The sequence below is a fragment of the Schistocerca americana genome, chromosome 4 (genome assembly GCF_021461395.2).
Source record: "Schistocerca americana isolate TAMUIC-IGC-003095 chromosome 4, iqSchAmer2.1, whole genome shotgun sequence".
NCBI lineage: Eukaryota > Metazoa > Arthropoda > Insecta > Orthoptera > Acrididae > Schistocerca > Schistocerca americana.
The window spans coordinates 288,456,609-288,478,938 of NC_060122.1; the positions used below are offsets into that span (position 1 = coordinate 288,456,609).

Sequence of the window (22,330 nt, forward strand, 5' to 3'; positions counted from 1 at the left end):
ATACTGAATGGATAGGCACTGGCACATGTTACGGTATGTATTCAGTAGTTGATTAGGTAACAGCAGGGAGCATATACCGGCAGTGACAGTGTGCAGGAAATCAGAACAAATCAGCAGTGACAGCACAATAACCATCTCAGGTCTACAAATTTCCTTGTGGCCACTGAAGGTGGCTCTGAAGTTTCCATGATTTTGTAATTAACAGTTTTAGGCACCATGGAATTATTCAAAGATTCATATCAATTGTGAACCTAGTATAAAGAAAATGATTGAAATGTGGCAAAGATCTTTACATACAACAGATTGTAGATGAGATCCAAGAGAGTAACTTAAGCAGGTAAAGACATCTAACAGTGATTTTTATGTGATGAATTAATGAGTGTGAGAGTTGTACTAATTACTGAAAATGATTACTGCCTGGTAATGTACCAATTTCTTTACGTATAGTTGCAGTTTAATTCTGCTGTGGATTTTGTATTGTGTTAATTAAGTCAGGAAACCCTAACAAGTAGAGAAAATCAAAATGGAGGCTGTCCTAGCAGTAATGATTTAAGTAATTAGCAGATTATTTGACAAACTATTTAAAATATTGTAACATGAATAGTGATCATGATGGGTTACATACAGACAAGCTGTAAGGGAAGACAAAATACTGTTCATATAGTGTGTGATATTTGAGAGGTTAGAATTTTGATGTATAATGAGTAGAAGGGTCTTCTGTGGGATTGTTTCAGAAGAGACGACAAGAAAGTTGGATGCTCTGAAAGAGCTGTTTGATAGTAATGGTTTGTGGGGTGATGTTTTGAGGAGTAAAGGGCTTCTGAAGAAAGCAATATTCTATAGAGAGAGATAGGAAATAGTATCTAATGGACGAATCTTTCACTCCCTACAATAGAGGAGTAAGCTGATTTTAAAGGGAAAAAAGTACTGATGCTGGAAAAAGTCTGCAGTATAATGTTTAATCACTGCATAGGAATTCTGTGTTCATAACCACTCAGTTACTCACATAAGATGCATACATACTCCATAATAATCATTAGGAGAGTGAATGGAACATCATGTTTAAGGGAGTATATTGACATGAGGAATGTAGGGAAACTCTACAAATGACCCTCTAGCCTCATACGTTACATTAAGCTTACCAAGGCTTCCATGCTTTGCTGGTTAAGGTTCTTTCCTAGTTACTCCTGAGATCACAACAAAGTATACTGTTTTATGCTACAGCAATTTCTGTTTGGAATAGCAGAACTAATACTCAGAAGTGGGGAAGGATATTGAATAAGGTAATGAATGTATCAAAAAGGAGCTGTGTTGGAATGTGTGGTAACACTGGAAGAGTGGGGAGGCAAGAAGGAAAAATAGAATTGTGGAGATTAAGACTACAAGTGCCCACAAAAATAAAAGATCTGTTGCAGGATGAGTTCCTCTCTGCTGCTGGATGACCAAGCTCATCAAGAACGGGTGAATCTGTGGAGAGTAAATCGTTCTGTTCGGGATGTTCCTAATGTCTCCATTCATAAGTGTGCAAGTTCTTTAGATGTGCATAGGTCATTGCTGCACCAAATTCTGCAAAAAGACCTTAATCTACATCCTTATAAAATCCAATTGGTGCAAGAATTAAAGCCTAGGGTGCCAGACATAGGCTTTAGTTTATTAATGGTAAGACTGAATGCCTTTCATTTAACACCTTGTTTTCTGACAAGGTTCATTTTCACCTGAACAGTCACTTCAATAGCAAAATTGTCACAATTGCAGTGCACCAACTCCTAAACAGAAGCATGAGAAACACCTTCTTTCACAAAAAGTTACAGTATGGGCTGTGTTGTCGGACTGAAGAATAATTGTCTCATACTTTTTCATGGACAAGTGCAGTCTGCAGTTACAGTGAATTCGGAATGTTATGTGGCAATGTTAAACGATTTTTTGGTGCCCAAATTGCAAACATTTCCTGATTATGACCAAAGAACATTGTTTCAGCAAGATGGAGTAACAGCACACATATCGAATGTGTCTATCCTGTAGTTTGTGAAATTTTCATTGGCAAATTGACCTCCAGGACGAGTGAAAGTCACCACCACACAGTCCAGATTTGAGCCCAATGGAATTTTTTCTTATGGTGATATGACAAACCTAAAGTCTATGTCAATAATTTAATTTCTCTGGAGCTGTTGAAAGAAAATATCCACAGCAAAGTGGCAGCCATCCCAATGTTTACATGTTGAGCCATCAAACAAAATTTGCTTATCATTTAAATGAGTGCTGTAAGTGTGCTGGATTGCATTTAAATGACATTTTTCAGAAGTAAATTCCTAAACTGTATATTTCAATAATAAATAAAGATTTTGTTGATTTATTTCAACCTCTATTTTATTCTGACACATATTATTTCAGCATCTAATGTACAACAGTAAGAAGAAATTTGGTTTTCCCTGTCATCATTCATGTGTTTTGGAAGTCTGAGGTTTGATTTCTAATGCTTTAAATGTTGTATTTTTGTTAATGGTACATAAGCATAAAGGTAACACCATTCTGTTAACCTGATTCATTGCTGCGATAACTAGAGAAAATATTGAAAGAGGGAATCATACAGAGTAGTATTTCCATGCACAATGAGGCATAACTCGGGTATCTTGAGCACGGCCGGCCGGAGTGGCCGAGCGGTTAAAGGCGCTACAGTCTGGAACCGCACGACCGCTACAGTCGCAGGTTCGAATGCTGCCTCGGGCATGGATGTGTGTGATGTCCTTAGGTTAGTTAGGTTTAAGTAGTTCTAAGTGACTTATGACCACAGCAGTTGAGTCCCATAGTGCTCAGAGCCATTTTTGTATCTTGAGCACCCACACTCACATAAATCTGCCATCCAAAACTATTTGTGTGTTGAACACACGGACACAAGAAATTTGGGTAACCAAGTTAAGTTTGCACCCACTGTCTTATGAATTAAAATACTCTAGGCTAGGGATGTTAAAGCATATAGCTTGCCCCTGTAGATACTTGGCTGCTACATCCAGCAATTCACTGTTCAGTGTTCCCTCATCTCCTGACATTTAGTAGAACATCCTGTAGATGGAGATGACTGCATTGAATGTAACTGATAAGTTCCAGCTTTTGGTGCAGGGAATCTGAGCAGATGAGACATTTTGCAGCCAAATATGTACCATCTGCTCCAGTTCCCTCAAAACTGCACTTACTTCTGTGTCACAAGCTATAAACTCTTTTGGAAAATGGATCTTTAAGATATGATTGAGTAAACCACTATGCAGCCACTTTTGTTCTCTTTCTTAGTCACATCAGCAAAAATTTATAAGTAATTACAAGGGTGGTAAGAGATGATGTGAAATGATATCTTACAAATTAAATCTAGAGTATTCTTCTCTTGAATTCCAGAAAATTGAAAATATCTTTGGGCCTTTTTAACATGCATGATGACAGTTTGCTCCACATATTGGAATCTGCTCCACAGATATTGTCCGAAGGTCTTGCTTTACACAGATCTTCAATGACTTTGGTGGATTGCTTAGGTAAATGTGAAGACAACACATACCCCATTAAAATGTAATTGCACAGATAAAAAAATCTGCTCATCAAGCAGTGGCAGGAGAACACACACATATATAAAAATAATTTTTTTAAAAAAAGGTTTCATGTATGCAAGTTTTTGGAGCCAGTGGTTTCTTCTTTTGGCAGGAAGGTTGAAGAGGAAGGCAGAGAGGTGAAGGAAAATGGGTAGATTTCGGAAAAATCATCCAGAGCCCCAGGTCAGGGGAGACTTGCAGATGGGATAAGTCTCCCATGGCAAGTCTCTCCTGATCTGAGTTTCTGGATGACTTTTCCAAACTCTACCCCTTTTCCTTAGCCTTTTTCCTTCAACCTTTCTGCCAGAAGAAGGCAACACTGGCTCCAAAAACTTGCATCCGTAAAACCTTTTTTTAATGTGTGTTCTCCTGTTGATGCTTGGCGAGTAGATATTTTATCCATCCAACTATATTACAAAAAATTGATTATTTTTGTTGTTATACTCCAATGTAATCTTTTAATGATTAAGTATTGAACAAACAGATGTCTGGGCTACCACTCATTTAGAAGATCAAATTAGAAAAATTGTCAGGACGAACATTTGTCTATCTGAGGTGTAAGAATATTAATAATAAAGAATCATAGGTACTTGACACAGTGGTTGCTGATTAATTTTCACCAGCCACTCTACTGAAACTAACAATCAATATTATGCTGCATGCTCCCGTTACCTCACAGTTGTTCCTAACAATACAAACAAAAATTTTATATATAAGACCAGCAGTACAAGAAAGTTTAACAAATTACATTTTTTATTGAAAGTAAAAATCAAAATGTTATATCACATCAAATGCACATGTCATGTAACATGGCGTACAATATTTCTAGGCACACTGTAACTTAACACTAAAGAAATACTGGATATCCAGTTGTGCAGAATTAAAACTATAGCTGACATGTCTACACACAATTGTATTCAAAGGTGAGAAATTACAATTTTTCCACAAGTATCTGCTAAATCATTCCACTGTTCAGGCACATTCATTAAAGGCACAAAGAAAAGCCATAAAGTTGAGTGAAGTGTAAAAATGACTTCTCATTTCTTCACATCACATTTTTCTCTTCCATAATCACAATGTGCTGCATTTAATGCCAATAAACCTGTAAAAGAAACAATTATCAGTAATTAACATTAATTTAACAACAAACATATTACTCATGTTATACTATTAAAGGAAGAAAAAAAAAGGAATTTGATAAAGATCTGCACTGAGGGAAAAACTTGCATGGGATACACACAGTTAAAAGGCAGTTCTGGTATTTGTCAAATGTCTGATTAGGACCAGAGTATCTATCAACCAAAACTTTAATTTGAGGCATCTATAAAACACACATTACCATTTTCTTTTCAAAAATAAATAGCACAACAAAATTATAATGCAATGCTGGTACTACATGCGATGTATTAGCCAGCAGAGTATTATGAGGGGTGGATGGATGGTGGAGGAACAAAGAGGAAACACTATGAAAAAAAAAGTGTAGGAGAAAGAGTTGGGGGGGGGGGGTTGGAAGGGCAACATTATGCTAATAGCAATTTAAATGGTGAAACTCAGTTACGAGACATAAGAAAATATTGGAAAACTAAATATGGAAATTACAGATTGAATGATAAATGGCAACAGGACACAACATCAAAGTGCAAACAGGATGTATAACTGTAAGAATATGAGACCAACAGAAAATGAAAATGGACTTTATTTTAGGCATTATGGAGAAAACACCAGTTGATTCATCTGGTTACAACCAATACTGGTGGCTTCAATAAACATTTTTTGAAGAGTATCAACTTATTTTTGTGCAAGGCAGTGTTATTCAGTACTACAGAATTTGAAACTTTCAAGTAAATTAAAACTGTGTGTCAGACCACCAGAAGTTGAACACAAGAATTATGTATTTCGTGGACCCAGGTCCAGTTCAGTTCACAGTTTTAATCTGCCAGCAAGTTTCAAATCAGCACACATGCTGCTGGACAGTGAAAATTCATTCTGGATGCACCGAACAGGGCAATGCACCTCTAATGACCTTAATGTCGACAGGACATTACATCCAATCTTCCTTTCTCCCTTCATTCTGGACTATAAATTATTCACCTGACCAACTACATGGGCAATTTTACAAATGTTTTTGAATTCTGCTCACACTACAATTAAATCTTCAAATTTAGCCATAGAAGGAACATACATACTACATATACATATTTAGTTATAAAACTATAACATAAAAGGCAGTTTCTACAATTGTTTCACAATAACTGGGTTTACACTGATTATGTCCACCTCCTTAGTAGCACACTGGTCCACCTTCGAAATGCAATACAGCAACAACTCTGTGTGGCTTGGAACCAACAATGTTGGGTGGTTGGTTTAAAAAGAGGAGAAAAGAGACCAAACTATGAGGTCATCGGTCCCTTGTTCCTAATAAAACAATGCCACAAGTATGATAATAGAACAGACGAGATATATAACACAAAATGTAAAGAAAGGAAAGACCACTAGAATGAAGGAAAGGCAACGAACACTAAAAGGAACAAAAGAGGACAAGGAAACAACAGACAGACGCAAGAAACAGTTAGGAGAGAGTAAAACACGGAAGCAGATTACATTGGCTGGCTGACCACAAAAATAAAAAGGAAAATGCAGTCACCCTGCTACACATTAAAACCTCCACCCTAAAAGCACTAGAGTGAAGGACACAGAGGGAAAAGGGGTATGCACTAAAACTCAGATCAAATGATAAAACCCACCCTCACGGATGAAATGTACAACCAAATCAGCCTATGAGGCGTTGTCTGCTAAAATCAATGATAACGAGTCCGGCAACCGAAGAAAAAGTCACACAGGGCAGCCAAAGGAGGACAGAGCAGAAGAATATGGGCCACTGTCAACCGGGCGCTGAGGTGGGTCTTCACGGCGCAGGACGTAGCCGTGGGTTGCCCAGGCATGGCCAATGCGGAGCTGGCAGAGAACCACGGAGTCCCTGCAAGAAACCCTCATTGAGGACTTCCACACATTCATGGTCCCCATAATGGCTCTTAGTTTGTTGTGCGTACTGAAATTTTGCCACTCCGTCTCCCAAAGCTGAAAAACCTTGTGGCATAATAACAAACACAGGTCAGTTGCAGGGATGCCCATATCCAGAAGTGGTTTCCGTGTAGCTCGTTTGGCCAGCCTGTCAGCAAGTTCATTTCCTAGGATTCCGACGTGACCAGGGGTCCCATGAACGGAGATACTGAAGTGCACGAGAAATGGCCACCAGCTCTGCAGTGAATACACTGCAGCCATCAGGTAAGGAATGCTGTTCAATATGGCCATCGTGAACGTACGCAAAGCCTATGTGACCATCAGCCATCGGTGTAAACCACTTCAGAGCACCGGAACACATCAAGAATCGAGAGGAAGTGACTGCAGAGAGCCACAGGGTTAACGGAGTGCTTAAGGCCACATGACAGGTCCAGACGAAGCTGTGGCCAAGGTGTACACCATGGAGGCATATGTGAATGGACCACAAAAAGAGGTGGTAAATGGAAGGACTCCAGTTCAAAGAGAAGGGACCGCACACGAACCGCAATCGTTAGCCCCAACCTGGGTTGCTGATACGGGAGATGGACTGCCGTAGAGAGGAAAAGGAGATCGTAATTCGGATGCTCAGGAGCACTACGAATGTGTGCTGCGTAACTGGCGAGTAGTTGTGCACGTCTGATCTGCACTGGAGGAACCAACAAGGCCTTGGTAGGTTTCCTGAGATTTGTAGCACAGTATGTTTACACATGGATCACATAATTCCCATAAATTACTGGCTGGTGGTATTATAGTGTCGCAGACATGTTCTGTTGGATTCAGATTAGGCAAATTTGAGCCAATACATTAACGTTAGTTCACTATCACGCTACTCAGACCACTGTAGCATGTTCTGGCCTTGTGATTTAGACAGTTATCCTGCTGAAAGATACCTCCATCATCAGGGAAGACATCAAGCATGGAGGGTGCAAGTAGTCTGCAATGATGTTCATTAGTCCGTACTCTCATGGTGCCTTTGATTATTACCACAGGTCCCACTGTAGATGAAGTGAATAGCATATTACTGGTTTCACCTAGCTTGCATTTGTGGCATGAGGCATGTTTAGAGCAGCTATCTGCCTGGATGTTGGCACTGCTGGATACAACCATCCACGTAGTGTAACAAGAATTATAATGCATTTGACCAGGTGATGTGTTTACACTATTTTACAGTCCAATGCCAAAGATACTCGCTCACTGCAATCGTAATTGACAATGTTGATGGGTCAACATGGGAGCACACAGGGGTCACCTGTTGCAGAGCCCAATGTTCAGCAATGTGAATGGCACTACAAAACACCTGTGCCTCTGCTACTAATGTCTGTTGTTAGATTTGCCACAGATTGCCACCATTAAGCTTAACAGTGCAGGCATGCCTCTGACTTCTATGTTCTTTGATGTGGTGTGGATGTCCAACATCTTGTTGCCTACTCATGGTTTCACTATCCTTCACCAGTTTCCATAAGTACTCATGACAGTAGCATGTGGAAGCTACTTCACTGTTTACAAGACGCTTGTACTCAGGTGCCAGGCCATAACAATCTGCCTTTTCCAAAGTTGCATACATTAGTGGATTTGCCTTCTGTGGCTCATATTGTCACTAAAATGTTTCTCCATTCATCTCTGCTTAACTTGTATACTTTTCTTACCATGTGTCATGTGACTACAATGCCATCAGGCAGTATGCAATCTCATGGTAGGCAGGAATCATAATGTTTTGGCTCATCAGTGTGTATTAATATATCAGACATGAAGGAGTTACCTTAAACAAATGCCATTTATGTTGCAAATTAATGTGAATAAAAGCACACTGGTTTGATTCCTTTAAAGACCTACAATACAAATATGTCTTACAGTATTTATTTTTGTTGGCACTTTTTCAACTTCATACAAAAGAGTTTTGAAAGAGCTGGTGTAAAATAGGTGTTTTATTTTTGGACAAGATTTTGCCATTTTTGATTGACTGTGTGACATCAATAAAACATTTCTTAAAATGTGTGTACACTACTTATCATTCAAAGAGGCCAAAATGCAACATTCACTCAACAAATTATGACCATACATACATGTAACATGGTAGAGGATCAGATATGGCTCACTGTTCCTGCTTCTGTAAATAGAAGATTGCAAAAGATGCTTCTTTCAGTTATTTCTTAACTTGTTAAAATGTATTTCTGCTTTGTTGGGAAGAGAGTGATGCCTCTGGTGGGTGGGAGCTCTACTGGGTCAACGTATTAAATGTATGGTCAAAGATGTAACTGTTTGAAATCTTACACTTTTTGCTGGGGATTGATATAGATCAAAAGTGATCATTTTATAACTACATACTCAAAAAAATGGAATGAAATAAAATTAAAATAATTACAAACAGTAACTTTCCTGTAACAGTACAACCCACACAGAGAGCTTCAGACATACAATATTTGAAATAGTGCAGTGCTGCTGCTCATTATTATTTATTATTATTTCTTTCCTTTCCCAGACGTTATATCTGGTTAAAAATGGAAAGTGACGCGGACCTTGATCAAGTGTGACTTCCTTTTAACTGTACGGTATATATTACAGCGCATTTAGGAACTTTAGGGTAATTGAACATGTATCAATAATTACAGATTTCTGTAGTTGTATATATACGTTTGGATGTAGCTGTATTGCATTGATGTACTGGTGGATATTGTGTGGCGTGACTCCTGTAGTTGATAGTATAATTGGTATAATGTCAACTTTATCCTGATGCCACATATCCTTGACTTCCTCAGCAAGTTGGATGTATTTTTCAATTTTTTCTCCTGTTTTCTTCTGTATATTTGTTGTATTGGGTATGGATATTTCGATTAGTTGTGTTAATTTCTTCTTTTTATTGGTGAGTATGATGTCAGGTTTGTTATGTGATGGTGTTTTATCTGTTATAATGGTTCTGTTCCAGTATAATTTGTATTCATCATTCTCCAGTACATTTTGTGGCGCCTACTTGTAAGTGGGAACGTGCTGTTTTATTAGCTTATGTTGTATGTATTTTTGCTACATTGTCATGTCTTCTGGTGTATTTGCTAGTATTGTACATCCACTTGTGATGTGATCCACTGTTTCTATTTGTTGTTTGCAAAGTCTGCATTTATCTGTTGTGGTATTGGGATCTTTAATAATATGCTTGCTGTAATATCTGGTGTTTATTGTTTGATCCTGTATTGCAATCATGAATCCTTCCGTCTCACTGTATATATTGCCTTTTCTTAGCCATGTGTTGGATGCATCTTGATCGATGTGTGGCTGTGTTAGATGATACGAGTGCTTGCCATGTAGTGTTTTCTTTTTCCAATTTACTTTCTTCGTATCTGTTGATGTTATGTGATCTAAAGGGTTGTAGGAGTGGTTATGAAATTGCAATGGTGTAGCCGATGTATTTAAATGAGTGATTGCTTTGTGTATTTTGCTAGTTTCTGCTCGTTCTATAAAGAATTTTCTTAAATTGTCTACCTGTCCATAATGTAGGTTTTTTATGTCGATAAATCCCCTTCCTCCTTCCTTTCTGCTAAATGTGAATCTTTCTGTAGCTGAATGTATGTGATGTATTCTATATTTGGGGCATTGTGATCGTGTAAGTGTATTGAATGCTTCTAGTTCTGTGTTACTCCATTTCACTGCGCCAAATGAATACGTCAATATTGGTATAGCATAAGTACTTATAGCTTTTGTCTTGTTTCTTGCTGCCAGTTCTGTTTTCAGTATTTTTGTTAGTCTCTGTCTATATTTTTCTTTTAGTTATTCTTCAATATTTGTATTATCTATTCCTATTTTTTGCCTGTATCCTAGATATTTCTAGGCATCTGTTTTTTCCATCGCTTCTATGCAGTCGCTGTGGTTATCCAATAAGTAATCTTCTTGTTTAGTGTGTTTTCCCTTGACTATGCTATTTTTCTTACATTTGTCTGTTCCAAAAGCCATATTTATATCATTGCTGAATACTTCTGTTATCTTTAGTAATTGGTTGAGTTGTTGATTTGTTGCTGCCAGTAGTTTTAGATCATCCATGTATAGTAAATGTGTGATTTTGTGTTGGTATGTTCCAGAAATATTATATCCATAATTTGTATTATTTAGCATGTTGGATAGTGGGTTCAGAGTAAGGTAGAACCAGAAAGGACTTAATGAGTCTCCTTGGTATATTCCACGCTTAATCTGTATTGGCTGTGATGTTATATTATTTAAATTTGTCTGGATATTAAGTGTGGTTTTCTAATTTTTCATTACTATGTTTAGGAACTGTATCAATTTAGGATCTACTTTGTATATTTCCAATATCTGTAGTAACCATGAGTCGGGTACACTATCAAAAGCTTTTTGGTAATCAATGTATGCGTAGTGTAGCGACCTTTGTTTAGTTTTAGCTTGATATGTCACCTTGGCATCTATTATCAGTTGCTCTTTACATCCTCGTGCTCCTTTGCAGCAGCCTTTTTGTTCTTCATTTATAATTTTGTTCTGTGTTGTATGTCATTAATTTCTGTGTAATGACTGAAGTTAATATTTTGTATATTGTTGGTAGGCATGTTATGGGGCGATATTTTACTGGTTTTACTGGGTTTGCTGTGTCTGCTTGATCTTTAGGTTTCAGATAAGTTATTCCTTGTGTAAGTGTATCAGGGACTGTGTATGGGTCTGCAATGTAACTGTTAAATAATTTAGTTAGATGTGAATGTGTTGAGGTGAACTTCTTTAGCCAGAAATTTGCTATTTTATCTTTTCCAGGGGCTTTCCAATTGTGTGTAGAATTAATTGCTTGGGTGACTTCATGTAGTATAATTATCACTTCAGGCATTTGTGGTATCATCTTGTATGTGTCTGTTTCTGCTTGTATCCACCATGCATGTCTATTATGTTGTACCGGGTTTGACCATATGTTGCTCCAGAAGTGTTCCATGTCTGTTATGTTTGGTGGATTGTCTATTTTAATGTGTGTGTTATCTATTGTCTGATAAAATTTCTTTTGGTTTGTGTTGAATGTTTGGTTTTGTTTCCTTCTATTTTCACTCTTTTTGTATCTTCTAAGTCGTTTGGCCAATGCTTGTAATTTCTGCTTCTTTTCATCTAATTGCTCTGTCGCTTCTTGTTGTGAGATTTTACCTAACCTTTTTCGTTTTTTGTCTGATATTTCATTTCTTATAAATTGTGTTAGCTGTCCGATGTCTCTTCTCAGTTTTTTTATTCTGATCTATAGCCCGTGTTGCCATGCTGGTTTAGTGGGTTTTTCTGTGTGTTGGTTGGTTCTGATCTCTGCCTAGTGTGCATTTAGTGTAGTGAGTGCTCCTATATAAACCAGTAGTTGTAACTCTTCCATAGTTGTATTTTCATTTATTTTGTTGTGTATGATTGTGTTGATAGTAGTGTTGTTGTTTTGATTTGTTGGTTATTTGGGGGTCTATGCAAGAATGGTCTAATATCTGTATTCGTGTCTTTGTATTCTATATATGTCAGCTGAAATTTTTCTTCTATATCTAACATGTATGTCACTTCGTGATCTATTTGTGCTTGTTCTGGTGGCTGTCTTAAGATTTTGTTTTCCTCTTACGTTCGTTTTATTATTATTATTATTATTATTACTTAAAGAGACTCAATTATGAGGTTAGTAGTCCTGCTGTCTTCCTCACGGATCTGTCAAAGAGAAAATGTATTAAAAGTTTGCTAAATATTGCAAGAGTATATGTTTGAAAATTAATTTCATTACTTTTAGTTAATACATGTAATGTGTTACTTCCATAAAAAAGAAGAAATAGATACTTAAAATTAGTGATAATTATTATGGCAAAAAAAGGGACAGATTTGTAAGCCAAGGTAGTGAGAGCCATAGTTTGAGTATGCCTTAGGACTGGTACCTATTGAGTAAGGAAGCTTTCACATAACAGTATTTGTGATAGAGGAGACTACCATGATGGTGTACACAGTAGCTTAAGTTAATGAATGTGTAACTCCCAATAAAGCTTAACATCCATTTTCAGTTAGCTAAGTTAACAATATACCACTTGGCACATTATCGGATTATCTTTTGAAAATCATACTTCACTTTAATAACTGTTCTGTATCAGAATCTACACACATAGTGTTTTGTTGGATAAAGTGACAGAGCCACATGTTTATGTATCCTACTATACTTCTATCTAATTCATTTACATACATTCTACATCGTACATAGTGACTTGTAACATTTTTGTTTTTACTTCTTTCAAAGGAAGAGAGGAGTGTGATGTCTTGTCAGTATCAAAGTCATTGCCAGTATGAAGCATTGGCTTGCCAGAGGAGTACTGGCAAGAGAAACAGAAATAGCATATTTAAAAAAACTTCTCTGACATGGGCATTAAGTGATTTACAGAAATAAGGAAAACTAAAGCACTGCTCAAGTGTAGTTTTCATTGTCCCATTGTCTATGTTTTACCCAGATTTCCTATTAGAGTACTGATAGTAGTGCTCTCTCTCTCTCTCTCTCTCTCTCTCAGCCTCCCCCCACCAACGAAATCTCATTTGGTAACTTTTATTTACTGCTTTACTTAAATTGCAGTCCAGACAAATAATAACAATATGAAGAGTTCCTGCATGAGTCAGCAATGCAGCACTTACAATAATTCATGATTCTTTTAATGTTGGTGAGCACCGGCTCTACAGAACACAATGAATGCCATACTTGGCACTCTCAATGCCAAAGCAGTCCGAGCACGAATGTGAGTAATAGGATGCCTCCAGATAGCATTCCATACATGTTCTACAAGATTTAGGTCAGCAGTTCCAACTGGCACCTCCTAGCTTACAAGATGAAGTCATTGCAGAAGAATAAGGATGTACTCACAAATTAAGTGTGTTTTATTTGAAGACCTATACAATTACAGTTTCATGTGAAAAGACATGGATCTGCCTATGTCCACCAAAAACGATCACTACACACATGGACACTGTCTCATCCAAAAGCATTCCTTTTCAGGTATGTTTGATGCATGATAATTAATTCTAGCTTCTCTTCATGCTAGGTCAAACAGGTTCTATTTACAAAGAGAATGTTCTTCCACCAATCTGTTTTGCAGTGAACATGACATGCCTAGAGAAAAAAAAACTGTGTCTTATCATGAAAGGTACTCTATAAGCATATAGCTGTCATGTCAGAGAAGCATCATCACAGTTTGCAATTATCATCTTACTGGAAGTAGCAAGGGTTCAATTGGATCTGGGTTAGGGGGTAAAACTATGGGGTCATCGGTTCTTCCATCACGGTCAATAGAGTTCCTCTAGAAGGAAAAGGGTAGTCAGCCAAATAGTTTCTTAATAATTCATCTAGAATAATGAAACAAGTAAAAGGAAGGATATAGGTAAAACAGCCTTGCAATGGCAATAAAATAGCATGAGGTGGGGAAAGTGCATTGACCGAGTGCAACTAGAGCCCTCTCCCAGAATTCCCACATGGCAGGAATCATGCCTTCCACGTCCTACCAGTGCTTATCCCCTCCAAAGTTCAGTGTAAAAGAGTGAAGGGAAAATCAAACCACCAATACGACAGGAAGTAGTAAAATAACACACATGGATTACACCAACAAGAAATACAAAAACTTGAAGAGATTAAAAGGGCCAGGATTCAGACTGATTCATCAGACAGAGGCAGCCTGAAGCCTCAGGGCTGATCACGAGGCGAGAGGTACCCTTTGACATCAACGACAGCTGACGAGGTCACATAACGAAAATTCATAAGTAAGATAATCATACTGTCAGTTAAAACATTAAGACCTAGGCTGCCAATTGGGTGTAGATAGCTATGACTAAGGCTAATGAATTTCAGGGTTTGTTGCACAGCAGTAAAAATTTTGGTGGGGACATGCTACCAGTGGGAGGTGGAGGGGATGGTAGTGTTCACACCTACAACGAGGTGGTGCCGTTTGTCTAAGGATGCATCCTTGTTATTCTGGTGAGTCTAGCAAAAATACAATGCTCTAAATGAAAATTTGAACACGACCGTGGACTATTTCATGGATCATAACTTATTGATGGTGGCCACTGAACACCATTCCATATTCCATGCCTCCAGGCGATGCTGACGCAGTTGTTTACTGTTCAGGTCCCGGTAACTTATTTCCAAGGTATGCTTCTTGGTAGTTGCATTGGTTAACTGGCCTGCAAGTGAATTCCCCAAGATCTCAACGTAATCTGAGATTCAGGTGCATCATCAAAAGGGTCACAGAGAAGATTATCAATAGTGAGCACCAATGAGTGTCAAGGGTAACAGTAGTTACAGTCTGTAAGCTGTGCATGGAGCCACTACAAATTAAGGAAGACTCATGGGTGCAAATGTGGTGAGTAGCATAACGGCTACCAAATCCACTGTGAAAAAGCTGCATCTATACCACAAGCTGTATTGTTCACTGCCCTTAATATATGTGAAGACATGAACAGCTCAGTCATCAATTCTTCAGCCATCAGTATAAATTATTTCTGAACTGTTGTACTCATTCAGCACCAGCTGAACACCTGTTGGACAGCACAAAGGTCTAAAACATCCTATGCAATGAGGAACATATCATGCTGTATTTGTGGACAAAGTGCACAAAAGGGGGCGGCTGTGAAAGCAACCCATTATGTGGGTTCAGCTTTAATCTTATCTTCTCTTTTTTCCTTTTCTTCTTGTGAATTTGAAAGAAAGGTCAATTATCTGCACCTTCCATGGATGTTGGCTGTAAATGGGATGAAGACTACAATGGCTTGGATGATTAGAACCATGGGGGTGAACAACCATCCACTGGGGGATATCAGCCAGTAAAATTACTCCTGTATGGGAATGCGTGTGAGGATAAGGGGGTTGAAGTCTCCTGAGCAAATGTAGAAGAGATGGGCAGGGGTGTAACAAGGAGTCCCTCCATCATGTGAAGAGGTGTGTGTCAGCTGCCAGTGTCTCTAGCACTGATTGTGTGGGGGTGGTGATGGGAGCTTTCACCTTTGTTGTAAAGGCTGGATTAGTTACCTTTTGTGCAAAATTATTGTCTTCTGAACAGGATGGAGACAATCATACTTTTTTCCAGCTTCCTGGTACATTAGACAATCACGAGTTTTGTACACACACATCTTGTGTTCTTTCTTAAATTCTTGTTAAGTCTTAAACAGCAGAGGGATTACTCTCTACAGTTGGTGCAAAGTGGGTGCTATTTGCAAGCTTTGTGTACCAGCTGCTCTCAGTATTTACACATTGGATCATTTATGCAAAATTAAAATTATGGTGAAAATGCTTGCATTTTAAACATTTACATCAATATATCATTATTTTTACTTTTTCTCATATCGGCTCAATATCAAAGGCTTAAATAAATACTCCCATGTGTACCCTACAGCAAACAATGTAAACAATTTGGTTTTCTAGGTTTGCAAGTAGTCCACCATAGAAAAACTACACCTTGAATCACAACACAGCTCCAGTGAGGCATGACTAACAGAAATGTCACCAAATTTACTGCAGGAGAGTAAGGCCCATGATCGAGCAAGGAATGTCATTTCAATCAATATAAGGCCATTTCACATTTCCTCCCCCATCAAAGTAATGCCTCTGATTTTTACAATGTTACTTATAATCCGTCTTGATTGCAAAATTTTTATTCATATGACCGGTTTCGGTTCATCTAGAACCTTCTTCAGATCTGATATTTCTGTGAAAGTTGCTGGATTTGGCCTGCTTACTCCTGTAACCGAAATATCAGATCTGAAGATAGTTCTAGATGAACTGAAACTGGTCGTATGAATAAAAATTTTGCAATCAAGACGGATTATAAGTAACATTGTAAAATTGACTGATTGCTGCTATCCAATCAGACATTATGTCTGTTTTTGCAAATAATGCCTCTGAGTTTGTTTACAGTTTTTCTCACAAAGGAATAAAGGTTCTGTAGCCAACAAGGATTCATCGTCTGCCACAGTAAAGGCCAGGAACTTTGCGAATATTTCTCTCCCTGTCTTGTGTATCATTTCCCCTCCCACTGTGTGCAAAGGGGAGGGTGGGTGGGGGGCTTTACCTTGGGTTTGTTATGTTTCTGCACTGTACCATCCATTTCTATCAGATGAGGATGCGGGAGTCATATACCTACCAGTGTCAAACAGTATGCTTTTAATTACAATTTCTCCACCTTGGTGCTACCCCCTCTGATGATAGTTCTCCCTATGGCTACCAAAGCGCCACAACAATGGCTATCTGGCGTGGAAAGAGTTTTCTTGAGCCCAGATATGATAGGGACATATTCCTACAGTGCATGTTACATGCCAGTATGCATTTCTGTTCAGAGACAGACAGTGGTAGGAAAGCATGGAGAGGATCGGGTTGCTTATACGTGGTGGCAGAAAGGGCAGACACCTCCAATGTTGCCAAGTATTACAAACTGCTGATGTGGGCAACAATGTGTAAAATTGAAATGCAACTGCTGCCAATTGTTGCAACCCGGAGGAGAGCAGTAATCACCATCAACTTTGACTCAACAGCAAGGTGTCCGGAGGTAGACTGAATCTCATTTATTGCCGATACTTGGTGGAGAAAGATGAACAGAAAATTTCAAAACTTGGCTGCCGTCCACTGTTATACCTTAGCAAAAAATGCTGCTGAGAACCCGAGAATATTCTGGTCCCATGTACAATCACTAAATGGGTCAAAGGCAACAACCCAGTCACTCATCAACCAGTCTGGAGTGGCAATAGCATGCACAAGAAGAAAAGCCGAACTTTTAAATTTCAAATTTAAGAAATCATTTACATTGCGGGATCATACAGACATACGACCATCTGACTGTTGCACAGATCCAATATGGACTACATAGATATAGGTATCCCTGGCATGGAAAAGCAAATGAATGACTTGAAAACAAACAAGTCACCAGGTATGGATGCAATCCCAATTTGGTTTGGCACCTTATATAGCTTGCGTTTATTACAAATATCACACCCAGTGAAAAGTCCCAAGAGACTGGAAAAAACTGTAGGCGACTCCTATACACAAAAAGGGTAAAAGAATGGACAATTATCCGTAACATCAGTTTGCTGCAGAATGTTTCAACACATTCTCAGTTTAAATGTAATAAATTTCCTTGAGGCAGAAATGCTTCTATCTAAAAAAAACTGCACAGATTTAGACAGCATCACTTCTGTGAAACTCAGCTTGCCCTTTTATGATACCCTGTGAAACACGGATGAGGAGGCATATTCCACATTCCAGAAAGCATTTGACATGTTGCCCCACTGCAGACTGATAAAAATCCGAGCATATGGAATACATTCCCAGGTCTGTGAGTGGCTCAAAGATTTCCTTATGTAACAGAACCCAGTATGATATAATGAAAATTATCAATAATGTCCCAGGGAAGTGTAATACGATCACTATGGTTTTCTATAAACGTAAATGATCTGAGGGATAGGATGAACAGTAATCTGCGACTGTATGCTCATGGCACTTTAATAAGTAGCAAAGTGCTGCAACTGAGTGACCATAGAAGAGTACTGTATGACTTAGATGGAATTTATTCTTGGTGTAATGAATGGTAGCTCATTCAAAATGTAGAAAAACTTAAGTTAATGCAGATGAGTAGGAAAAACAACCTGTATTTTTTTTAAATAAAGTATTAGTAGTGCACTGCTTGACACAGTTACATCAATTAAATATCTAGGCGTGACATTGCAAGCCAAGTATGAGGACGGTAGTAGGGAAGGAAAATGGTTAACTGGATTATTGGGAGAATTTGAGGAAAGTGTAGCTCATCTATAAAATAGAACATATGCAGAACACTAGTGCAACACATCCTTGAGTACTGCCCAAGTGCGCGGAATCCTCACCATGCCAGATTAAAGGACAGCAAGTCAGAGGTGCGCCATTAGATTTGTTACCAGTTGGTTCAATCAAAACAAAGTGTTGTGGTGATTTAATTGTTTATTATACATGTCCAGGACTTAGATAACAGTACTAAGAAAATTTAGAAAATAGGCATTTGCAGCCGACTGTAGAACAATTCTATTGCCACCAATGTAAAATTTACATACAGACTGCAAAAACAAGATAAGAGAAACTAAGGCTCATATGGAGGAAATGACCTTTTGTGGTAAACTCCGTCATGTAACATACAGAGTGTGATCCAAAAGTTCCAAGACTTAACTCAGAACTAGAAATTTAATGGACATTTAAGCACAGTGAACTAAAATTCTTCGAAATACGGTCCTTCAGCATCAACACAGCGCTGCCAGCGTGTCTTCCACTGTTTGTAACCCTTCTAGAAGGCCTCAGGCATCATGCTGTCAAGGGCTCTTGTCGAATTCTGCTGGATGGTGCCGAATCACTTCCCTTTTATGCCTATCTTGATTCGGGGGAAGAGGAAAAAGTCACTTGGAGCCAAGTCGGGGCTGTAGGGTGGCTGCAGCAGTGTTGTCACGTTGAACTTGACCTGCTCACAAGTCACGCCCCGCCACCGAAATTTTGGTCAAGTTCAATGTGACAACACTGCCGCAGCCACCCTACAACCTTGACATGGCTCCAAGTGACTTTTTCCTGTTCTCCCGAATCAAGACAGGCCTAAAAAGGAAGCAATTCGACTCCATCAATACCATTCAGCAGGCTTCGATGAGAGCCCTTGACAGCATGACACTTGAGGCCTTCCAGAAGGGCTACGAACAGTGGAAGACGCGCTGGCAGTGTTGATGCTGAAGGATCATATTTTGAAGAATTTTAGTCTGCTGTACTTAAATGTCCAATAAATTTCTAGCTCTGAGTTAAGTCTTGAAACTTTTGAATCACACCTTGTATAACGGCTTACAGAGCATTTATATAGATGCACATGTCATATGGGATATTCATGGGGAGGTGACAGCCCTTAAGAAACATGTGTGGCAGGGGGCCATCACCATGTAGGTACTTTACACCCTCTCACAACCCAGCTCACATCATCAGGTTGACTACTCTACTGGATTTTTGGCACATTTGTGTATCATTCTCATAATGTGCTTAGGATGAAATAACCCAACTGATGGGACATATGCCTCTTTAAGCAATCTTTCCTGCATGGCCTGGGACATATGCCTCTTTAAGCAATCTTCCCTGCATGGCCTCCACACTGAAAATTTAAGAGAAATGGAGGAGGAGGGGTGGGGCAGCAGGTCTAACAATGGTGACAATGACACATGACTAAAATAGCAGGGAAGGAAATATAGGCAGAAATGTACCAAATCAGAAGTGTTTTGAGTCTTCTGGAGGATGAATATCACAGTAATAGCGGTAGTGTGGGTATTGCGCAGTCTTCCGTACCAGATTCACTTTTCGAGATATACACTAATAACTCTAATTTAACTACAGGAGATACCTCCAAGTTTGTTCAAAGTAAGTGAGTAAGTAAGTAATGCACACACTGACATTCAGCTCTCATGCAGAGGCAACAATTCTTGAAGTAAAACACACAACAATTCTAGGTTTGAGGGTGAATAATGGGAATCTCTAATAAAAAGAATGAACACTGCTGAGATAAAAGTTACATAGTGGAGCTCCCCTGCATTTTTCTAGTTTAAGCAAGATGTATGTTGGTACTAGACATCAAAATACTCACAGAAGACTTGTTTATTGTCTAATATAGATATTCTGAATTTACATCAGCATTTTAGTTTATAAACCAAAACGAGTGTTAAATATGGCACAAAAGTATACCCCTACACTACAGATCTGCCTGTTACGACAAACTTTAACTTGCAGTCACTTCTGTTGGTTTCACCAAATCACAACCAGATTACAACCTTCCAACCTAATCTGGGCCTGATGCTACACTACAGATATCACCACAGACAAGATCTCAAGGGAAGTCCAGTGCTACTGACAAGCTATTCCCTATAGAAATGAACCGATCTGTCTTAAGGAAAATACAGCTCAATAAATGAAATTGAAAAGTAGGAAAGAACTGGCCATCTAAAGAGATTTCTTGTTTTTCTCTTCGTAGAACAACTGTCTATAGTTACAACCATACTCTGCAGACTAGTGCATGGCATAGGGTTCTTTCCAGTGTACTATTTATTACAGTTTCTCATTCTATTCACTAAGGGAATGCAGGAAGATTGACTGTTTATATGGCTCTGGGTGTATCATAATTAATCTAATCTTGTCCTCACAATCCCTATGGGAGCAGTACATGGGGGGTTTAGTATGTTCCTAGAGTAATCTTTTTAAAGCTGTTTCTTGAAACTATGCAAGTACACTTTCTGGCAATAAATTGGGTCTATCTTCCAGTGCCCACCAGTTCAATTTCTTCAGCATCTGTAACGCCCTTCCATGGGTCAAACAAACCTGCAACTATTTATGCTGCTCTTCTCTGTATACTTCCAATATTTCCCGTTAGTCCTACTTCGTACAGTTCTCACATACTTAAGTAATATTCTAGGATGCATAACGCAAATGATTTTTTAGGTAATCATTTTTGTAAACTGATTGCACTTTCCCAGGATTCTACCAATAAATCAAAGTCTGCCACCACCTTTACCAGTGACTGGGCCTTTGTATTGCACAGTATTGAAATGTGAGCAACAAGGCAGGTGAAATAACATAATAAACCAAAATTTAATGTATTTATGGAAGGCTGCTTCGTTTAAGAAACTTAAGATAGTGAAATGAATGGAAAATTAAAGTATACAGTGTCCATTGAATTTGCAATACGTTTAAACTCAATAAATATGTCAAGCCTTGTGGCAGTTATGAAGGTTCCTTAATAGCCAGTAGTAATCCCGAAGACAATAAAGTGGCTAATGAAATGGACCGTTAAAAATAGAAGATCGATTTTATCATCAACCTTCCGTCATTAATGATTGTGTGTCATCTGATTCAAGAATACCCTATACTCTGAAGAACTATCGTTTTATACTGTTTTTACTGCGCCCTGCAGACTTGGCATTGTGTTACAGGTAGTGGGGTGGAGGGATTTAATTGTATTGTATGTATTTATGTCGCCAACTTATTTACAACGAAAATAAAACCAATTTCGCCCGCGTAACTCTGCGAGCAGCACTAAGCCTCTGTAGTCAGCAAACAGGACGACAGAGACAGGTTAAGTCCTAGCTCTGAACCTATATATATCATGAAAATTTTCATTGGCTGTAAACGAATAATTACATAGTAACGTCAGAGGTAACACCTGTAAAACTCGTAACAATAAACACCACGGTCTGTGCATGTTGTAACAAAACGCACCTCGTTAAGAACGTCATCATTATTAAAGTGTTTCCATGTTGCTTCTTCTCCTTGCATAACAACCAAGACAAGCGCAAATTCCAACCATGCTAATAATCAAGCCCAATATAAGCGCTAGAGCGTCTCCAAAGTCGAAATCGCTTGCTGCCTGTGCGCAGTGACATAGAGCCAGGAACATCAGTAAATAATGAAACATTTTTCCTATTTATAACCTTTCGTTCCCAGTCCAGCATCAGTTAACACACACTGTCACAGCTATAACAAACCTCTTAAACCTTCACGCTTTTGATTGACAATGACGTTTCGTAACACCAAAACAACAACGATACTATTTACACAACACTGTTGACAATCAAAGACATTCCCACAACTTGTTCTTCAGTGTTAAAATGGAGAGATATTTCTCCACGTTTACAAAGTAGAATTTTATTTGAAAATCTGAGGAACCCTGATCATGAATACCTGTCGAGGTCCCTTTTCGAAACAA

At 38.5% G+C, this 22,330-nt stretch overlaps 1 long non-coding RNA gene across 1 annotated transcript; it reads right to left on the bottom strand.

Annotated features, from left to right (window-relative positions):
- Positions 1-4,310: 4,310 nt before the first annotated feature.
- On the bottom strand, positions 4,311-22,278 carry LOC124613060. The gene is made up of 2 exons (XR_006979604.1): positions 21,844-22,278; positions 4,311-4,677 (listed from the first exon to the last, which is right to left on the bottom strand). It is a non-coding gene; the product is annotated as an uncharacterized LOC124613060 (long non-coding RNA).
- Positions 22,279-22,330: the final 52 nt, after the last annotated feature.